This window comes from Canis lupus, chromosome 30, assembly GCF_011100685.1.
Source record: "Canis lupus familiaris isolate Mischka breed German Shepherd chromosome 30, alternate assembly UU_Cfam_GSD_1.0, whole genome shotgun sequence".
Taxonomy (NCBI): Eukaryota; Metazoa; Chordata; class Mammalia; order Carnivora; family Canidae; genus Canis; species Canis lupus.
The window spans coordinates 26,940,837-26,948,370 of record NC_049251.1 but is presented as its reverse complement, the minus strand read 5'-3'; positions in this window follow the sequence as shown (position 1 = coordinate 26,948,370).

Here is a 7,534-nt window from a genome sequence, read left to right as displayed (position 1 = left end):
ACTATATCAAGAAAAGCTAGATTTACATAGGTTAGTAATTGTGGTTCTACATTTTTAACGCTTACCGTATAATCTCAGAATACTCTTCAATTAAAAGAAAAGGCCAGAGAAGCTTCGTTCTGAGGTCTCAGTAAAAATGAAGTTACCTGAAAGTTCCAGTGAACACACCGATATTTTCCTTTATGTTAAAATTTGGGATGTAACACATTTGCATGTCTACATGCTTTACAACAGTTTGATAGATAATTGAGAGCTCTGATGCTACAGCATATGGAGTTAACACACTCTACCCTGTCTCTGCCACTAAAAGCAGCAAGAAATCCTGGACAGGACACATGAAACGTCTATTTGAAGACTCTGAAAAGTAAATGGTAGCAGGCAGATTGGGAAAGGAGACCAGAATTTGAAGTTCTAGCACAGTGGTAGTGAGGGAATTTCTCTCTCTCTTTTTTAAGATTTTATTTTTAAGCATTCTCTACACCCAACGTGGGGCTTGAACTCATAACCTTGAGTTTGCGAGTTGCAAGCTCCACAGGCTGAGCCAGCTAGGTGCCCCAAGGAAGTTTCTCTTTTTGTTTTCCTCTAATGTCACCTGATTCAGACTCAAAATAGCCCCAAACTTAGAGGTGCACAGTGGGTATGGAGACAAAAACTGAAGAGAACTCTTCTCTTTCTCATCAGAGGAGCAGAGAAAGGGCTCCTTCGGGTCAGAGAAAGTGGGAGGCATCTTTGGGATTTAGCCTCCTCTTCCATGTCCTATCTTTAAGCAGCACCATGAAAATAGTGGTGACCAGAAAGGGTCCTGAAATTCTAAGGGAGAGAATCCGTTCTGACCAGAATATCTGTTGTCCCAAGAGTATGAAGTGAAACTCCATTGATTATATTTTTTCTTTCCTGTGCTCTCACTGCTTAGCCCTACATTCAGACACAATTGTGGGAAGCTCATGGTAGAGCAGGGAAACAAAAATCACAGCTTTTTAGTTGGAGGACCAAGAAGAGAGGCCACAGAAGCCAGAAAGTATTGGGAAAATCATAGAGAGAAAGGAGGTCAAGAGAATAATCTCATAAATCGGTATATGAATTTTTGAATTCACTTCTGAACTATACACACACTAATCTGATTCTAAACAGCATACCACAGGCTTTGAGAACTGAGCTACAGGCTAGATCATCACCATGTTGCCAGATTGGCTACTCTGGCACATACATAGGATAGATCTAGGTAACAGAACACTTTGAAACTTGAACTGATGCTGTAGTAATAGCCCATGAAAGGCAGATTAGAATTTGCAGCCTGAATCTAAATTAGGTTATTGCTTTCTAAAACAAAAACCAACATTCTCTTCATGATTTTTAGAAGGCCTAGAGTCTTAGAACAATATATTCAAAATGTCCAGAATACGATCCAAATTTACTCAGCACTTGAAGAACCAGGAAAAATTCAACATTCAAGAGGAAGATAATCAACAGAGTCCAACCTTAAGAAGGCACAGATGTTGGAATTATCAGGCAGAGACTTTAAGGGAGTTCGTATAATTGCACTTTGAGAAGTAAGGTCAAACATTCTTGAAATTAATAAAAAGAATTCCAGCAAAGAAATAAAAGATATAAAGAAGAACCAAAAGGGAGATGAGTGAAATAGATAAAAGAGATTAAGAGGTACAAACTTTCAGTTATAAAATTAACATGTTACAGAGATGAGAAGCACAGCATAGAGATCATAGTTCAGTAATACTGTATTAAAGTTGTTTGGTGGTGGCAGTTGGTGACTGCACTTGTGGTGAGCACTCAATAATTTATAGGATTGTTGAGTCATCACGTTGTACACCTGAAAATAATATCATTGTATATTAATTATACTTCAATGAAATTTTTAAATAAAAAATAAGAACCAAAAGGAAATCAAGAACTGAAAAATACAATATCCAAAATAAAAAAAATAACTGGATGGGCTCAATAGGAGCATGAAGACGACAGAGAAAAAAAGCTATTGAGCTTGATGATAGATCACTAGAAATTATCTAGTCTGAGTAACAGAGAAAAAAGACTGAAAAAAAAATAGAGTCTCAGCAGCCTATAGGATAAACACAAAAAATGAGATTTGGAAAACACATTTGCTGATCAAAGGCATTTATACACATTAAATCTAAACCACTTGTTACAAGAGGGGAAAAGTTTTCCTTTACTTGAGGAGTTGGTAGTTATTGCTTAAAGACAGTGAGAAAAATGTAACCTGTCACTGCATGTTTCTTATCATTTTGGTTTCCAGGAAACTGAGTTAAATTCCAGGCCCAACTATCACAAGTTGGGAACATTTCAGACAGCCTTTCATTATTTATTTCCAGTGCACAAAGCAAAGAAATCTATAAAAGGGACAAAATTAGAAAAGAACAGGCAATACAATTCCTATTGGCAGATGACATGATTGTTTTCATAGAAAACGTATGCAATCTTAAAAATTATATTAGAACTAATAATTTAGCAGGATTGAGGATTACAAGATCAATATAAAAATTAATTGTATTTCTAATACTAGTAATCACCAATCAGAAAATGAAAATTTTAAAAATCAGTATAATCTATAAGAGCATCAAAAACTCCAGATACCTAGGAATAACATTAGGAAAGACGTGAAGGACCTCCAAAATATACACTACAAAAACATTGTTGAGAACAGTTAGAGCGCAAATTGAAAAAAAAAGCTATGCCGCATCTGTTTTGATTTTTAAATGTTGAACCAACCTTGCATTTCCTTGCATGAAACCCTCAATCATGAAATATCAACCTTTTATATAATTCTGGATGAGAGTTCTTAAAATTTCTTTAAGAATTTTTGCTTTTTGTTCATGAGGATATTATTTGTGCTTTTCTTATAAGACCCCTGTTTTGATATCAGGCTTATGCTAATCTCATAAAACGGTTTGGGAAATTTCAGTCCTCTACCAAAAAGAAGTTGTGTACGGTTGGTATTATTTATTCTTTAACCTGAGAAACTATCCAGACTGGACTTTTTGGTAAGATTTGCAATTATATTAATTTCTTAGATGAAGGGTTGTTCATATTATCTGCATCTTCCTGTGTCAGTTATGCTCATTTGTATCCTTAACATTGACCTATTTCATCTGCTTTGTCCACTTTATTGGTATAAAGTTGTTCATGGTATTCCATTTTTTAAAATGTGGTATCTCTAGTAATGCCATCTCTTTAATTTCTACTTTATTCTTTTATTTTTGCTCAGTCTATTTAAAGGGATTATCAAATGTGTGCTATTCAAAGAACTAATATTTGTTTACATTTGTTATGTTTGTCTATTTTCTATTTCATTGGCTTCTGCTTTATTCCTTTTCCCCCCATCATTTTGCTTATGTTAGTTTAAAATTGTTCTCTGTTTAGCTTCTTAAAGAAGAAGTTTAGATTATTGGTTTTATACTCCCCCCCCCCATAGAAGCATTTCGAACAATAAATTTACCTCTAAGCACTGCTTTGCTTATATCCCACACATTTTCAACTGATATATTTTTATTACTACTCAGTTTTATGTATTTTAAAATTTCCTTCATGATTTCTTCTTTGACTTATTAGTCATTTAGTAGTATTCGGCTTAATTTCCAAATATTTGAGGATCTTCCATATACGTTATTGCTGTTATCTAGTTTAAGGCCATTGTATTCAGAGACCATACTCTGTGATTTCAGTTTTCTTAAATTTACTGAGCCATGTTTTATAGCTTAGTATATGGTCTCCTTCTGTGAATTCTGAACGCATTGACTTGTAAAGAGGCTGTGTTCTGCTGCTAGATGGGTTCAGGGTTCTCTAAATATCATTAGGTTAAATTACTTGATGATGTTGCTCAAATTTCTATTATTGATTTTTGTCTTCTACTTCTATTGATTACTGAGAAGGGTAGTCAAAACCTGTCACTATGAATTTGAATTGGTATATGTTCCCTGTCAATTCTGTCAGTTTTTGCTTCTTGTATCTTGAAACTCTGTTATTAGACCTAAACATATTTAAGACTCTTATGTCTTCTCCCTGAATTGACCCCTTTATCACTATAAAATGTCCTTTTAAATCTCCAGTCCTTATTTTGAGGCCCATTTTGTTATCTACAAAGCTGCTTATGATTAGTTTCTTCTCCATCTTGAACTTTGAATTTTTATGTGTCTTTTATAGTTAAAACATACCTTTTATAAACAACATGTAGTTTGATCTTTATTTTTTATCTGGCCTGACATTCTCTAGCTTTGAATTAGAGTCTTAATCCACTTTCAGTTAATGAATTATCAACACGATTGACTTTAAGTCTACCATTTTGCTATTTGTTTTCTATTAATTGACTGTATTTCAGTATTCCAGTTTACTTCCTTTATTGGATTTTTATTTATATCACTCTTCTAGTTTTTCTTCATGTTTGGTCTAGGGATTACAGTATACATTCTTAACCTATTACAATGTACCATGAATTAATATTTTATCCACCTCACCTATAATGTAATTAACTTATGATAGGATGCTGCCACTTACCCTATTCCATTCTTTGTGCTCTTGTTGTCAGATGTTACTTCTATAGTATAAATCCATGATTTATTTTTTATTGTCTTTTTAAAGGACACATATTTTAAATAAATTAGTCTTTTGTATTTTACTCACACATTTGCATTTCTGTTGCTTTTCGCTTCTTTGTGTAGATCCGTGTTTCCATCTGGTATAGTTTTCTTTTAATCTAAAGGACTTCCTTTACCTTTTACTATAGCATAGGTCTGCTGGTGATGAATTGTCTTACTTTTATTTCCACTTTTTTTTTTTTTTGAAGGATACTTTTATTGAATATAGCATTCTAGGTTGATGGGTTGTTTTATTTTAGCATTTTAAAGATATCATTACATTGTTTTCTGGTTTGTACTATTTCTTTTAGAAAGGTGGTACTTACTTTAATAATTGTTCCCTGTAGACAATACATGATTTTCTTCAGCAGCTTTTAGGATTTTACCTTCATCTCTGTTTTTTATCTCTTTGTCTCAGATGTATGTGGCTGTGGTTTTCTCTGACTTCTTCCTAGTTGGGTTTGTTGAATTACTTTTCATCCAATTTAGATATATTTTAGCCAGTATTTTTCCAACTCTTTTTTGGCCCTAATTTTTTTCTCCTTTACTTTTGAGACCAAATTATACTATATTATAGTATTGGCCTGATGTTTTCATACATGTCACTGGAATTTTGTTCATATTTTTCAGCCTTATTTTTGTTTTAGTTTTCATGGTATTTATTTTTTTAAGATTTTTAAAAAATTTATTCATTCATGAGAGACATAGAGAGAGAGAGAGAGAGAGAGAGAGAGGCAGAGACACAGGCAGAAAGAGAAGCAGGCTCCCTGCAGGGAGCTTGATATGGGACTGGATCCAGAGACTCCAGGATCACGCCCTGGGCGAAAGGCAGGCGTTCAACCACTGAGCCACCCAGGTGTCCCTAGTTTTGAAGATATTTAAGTTGTCACATTTATTTGTGAGCTCCTCCAGTGAATTTTTTTTATAGTGTCACATTTATAGTGTCACATTTATTTGTGAGCTCCTCCAGTGAATTTTTTCTTTCAGCTATTAAATTTTTTAGCTCCAGGATTTCCAGTTGTTTAAAATCATTTCCATTTATTTATTGAGTTTCCCAATATTGTTCACTCAATATGTCCATCTTTTTAAAAAGTCATTAAACATGATAGCTATTTTGAATCATGTGCTAATTTTAAAATCTCTGTTATTTCTGGATATATTTCTATTGATTTTTACCCCTAGTAATGGATTAACTTTTCTGACTTTATGCATCTAATATTTTTTTATTATGTGCTGGATATTGTTGAGAGATTATATTTCATTGTCTTTCTTTAAAGAGTTTTGTTTCTACAGGCAGTGAAACAAATGGTCAGTTTGGTTTGATATCTTTGAACTCTATCAATAAGATTTATTAAAGCAAGTTTAAATGAGTGCTTACTACGACTGGCTAAAGTTCCAGTTGAATGACTGGGAGTATTAGGCGAGGTCTGTAAACTCTGGCTATTCAAAATTCCTATGTTTTGCAGCACCATGTGACTTCTGGAATCTTCATGTAGCTCATATTGCCTGAACATGTATAGCTTAGTACATGTTCTAAGCATATACAAGTTAATATTCAGCTAAAGGGTTAAGGGGACACCTCTTTGGGAACTCCTCTGTGGAGCTTCTTCTCCAGTGTTACCCTGTATACTACAAATCAACCTACTTCATCAATCCTGAATTTCAGTCTATACCTGTTCAATTCTTTGAGGCCTTAAAGTTCTGCTTGTGAACCACCTCTACTTTATTGTGCAGAAACTAACTGGGCAGAAATGTGGGTGGTAGTGGTGATTACCACATAGATTTTTTTGGTCTCTCAGGGATGACAGTCCTGTGCTAATTTCCAATGACTCAAAATAACTTATTCATGTATTTGGTCTAGTTTGAGAGTTGTTTACAACAGCAGAGATAGTCTGGTGCCAAATATGTCCTCATGATTAGAAGCAGAAGTCTCATTTACTTATTTTTTGTTTTACCAAGTTCAACCTATTATTTAGAGTAGCTGGAAGTTAACTAAATCCAACTGCTGTTCCTTCTCACTGTCCTTAAAACAAGTCAAAAACATATGTGTTCAACTAAAATTTCAAGGGCTAAGATTATGAAATATATGTAATTAATACTACTGCACTAATAAATTCTACTCTAAACCAAAGCTGGAATTTAAACTTGAATTTTGAGTTTAGCATAATAATTTTTAAGACTCTTCAAGGAAGAATTTTTAAAAGGCAAACCAACAGCTCTCTATAGATTAAATATTGGGAGTTGTGGTTTGTTGTTGTTGTTTTTTTTTTTTTTTTTTCCATTTGGAAGCATCGATTTCTTCTCTGCCTGGGTTTTTATGTGATGCACTGATTGACATGGCTGCCTTAGGATGGCAAGTCCATTGCATTTCATTTTTTTTTTTTATCATCTCTGAACATCTTGATTCAGGCCTCAGAGTCATTGATTGATTGCAGTGTTGTCCTGAACATTGTGATGGGTTGTTTTGTTTTAAAATTTAACCTCTGTGGGTAAAGTGAAGAAGTGTCAATTATAATTTTGTAGACCTACTTTTAAGTGGCTACTTCTGTGGCTACTTATTCAGACTTCCATAATTTGTGATTTGTGGTTCTTTAGGCAAGTGCTAGCAGAGGTGAATCTCTTAGATAGCTCTTTCTTCTTAATAGAAGCAAATAGTTTTCAGGAAGCAGAGAACTCCTCTCCTCATTTTCTCCAGGTCATATGACTTGCAGAGGCATTTAGGATTAACATGTCACAGAACATGGCTCTGAGAAGTTAATCACTTTCTTTGGCTTCCCATTAGTGCACCAAGTGAGTGAAGCAAAGGCTGAACTAAGCACAGCCTGAGCTCAGGAATTATAGAAAGAAAACTAGCAGGTATCCCCACTTGTATTCTAAAGTTCTGCTTTGTTTCTGCCAAATGTTAGTCTCCTTTGCCCAGGTTTGAGGAC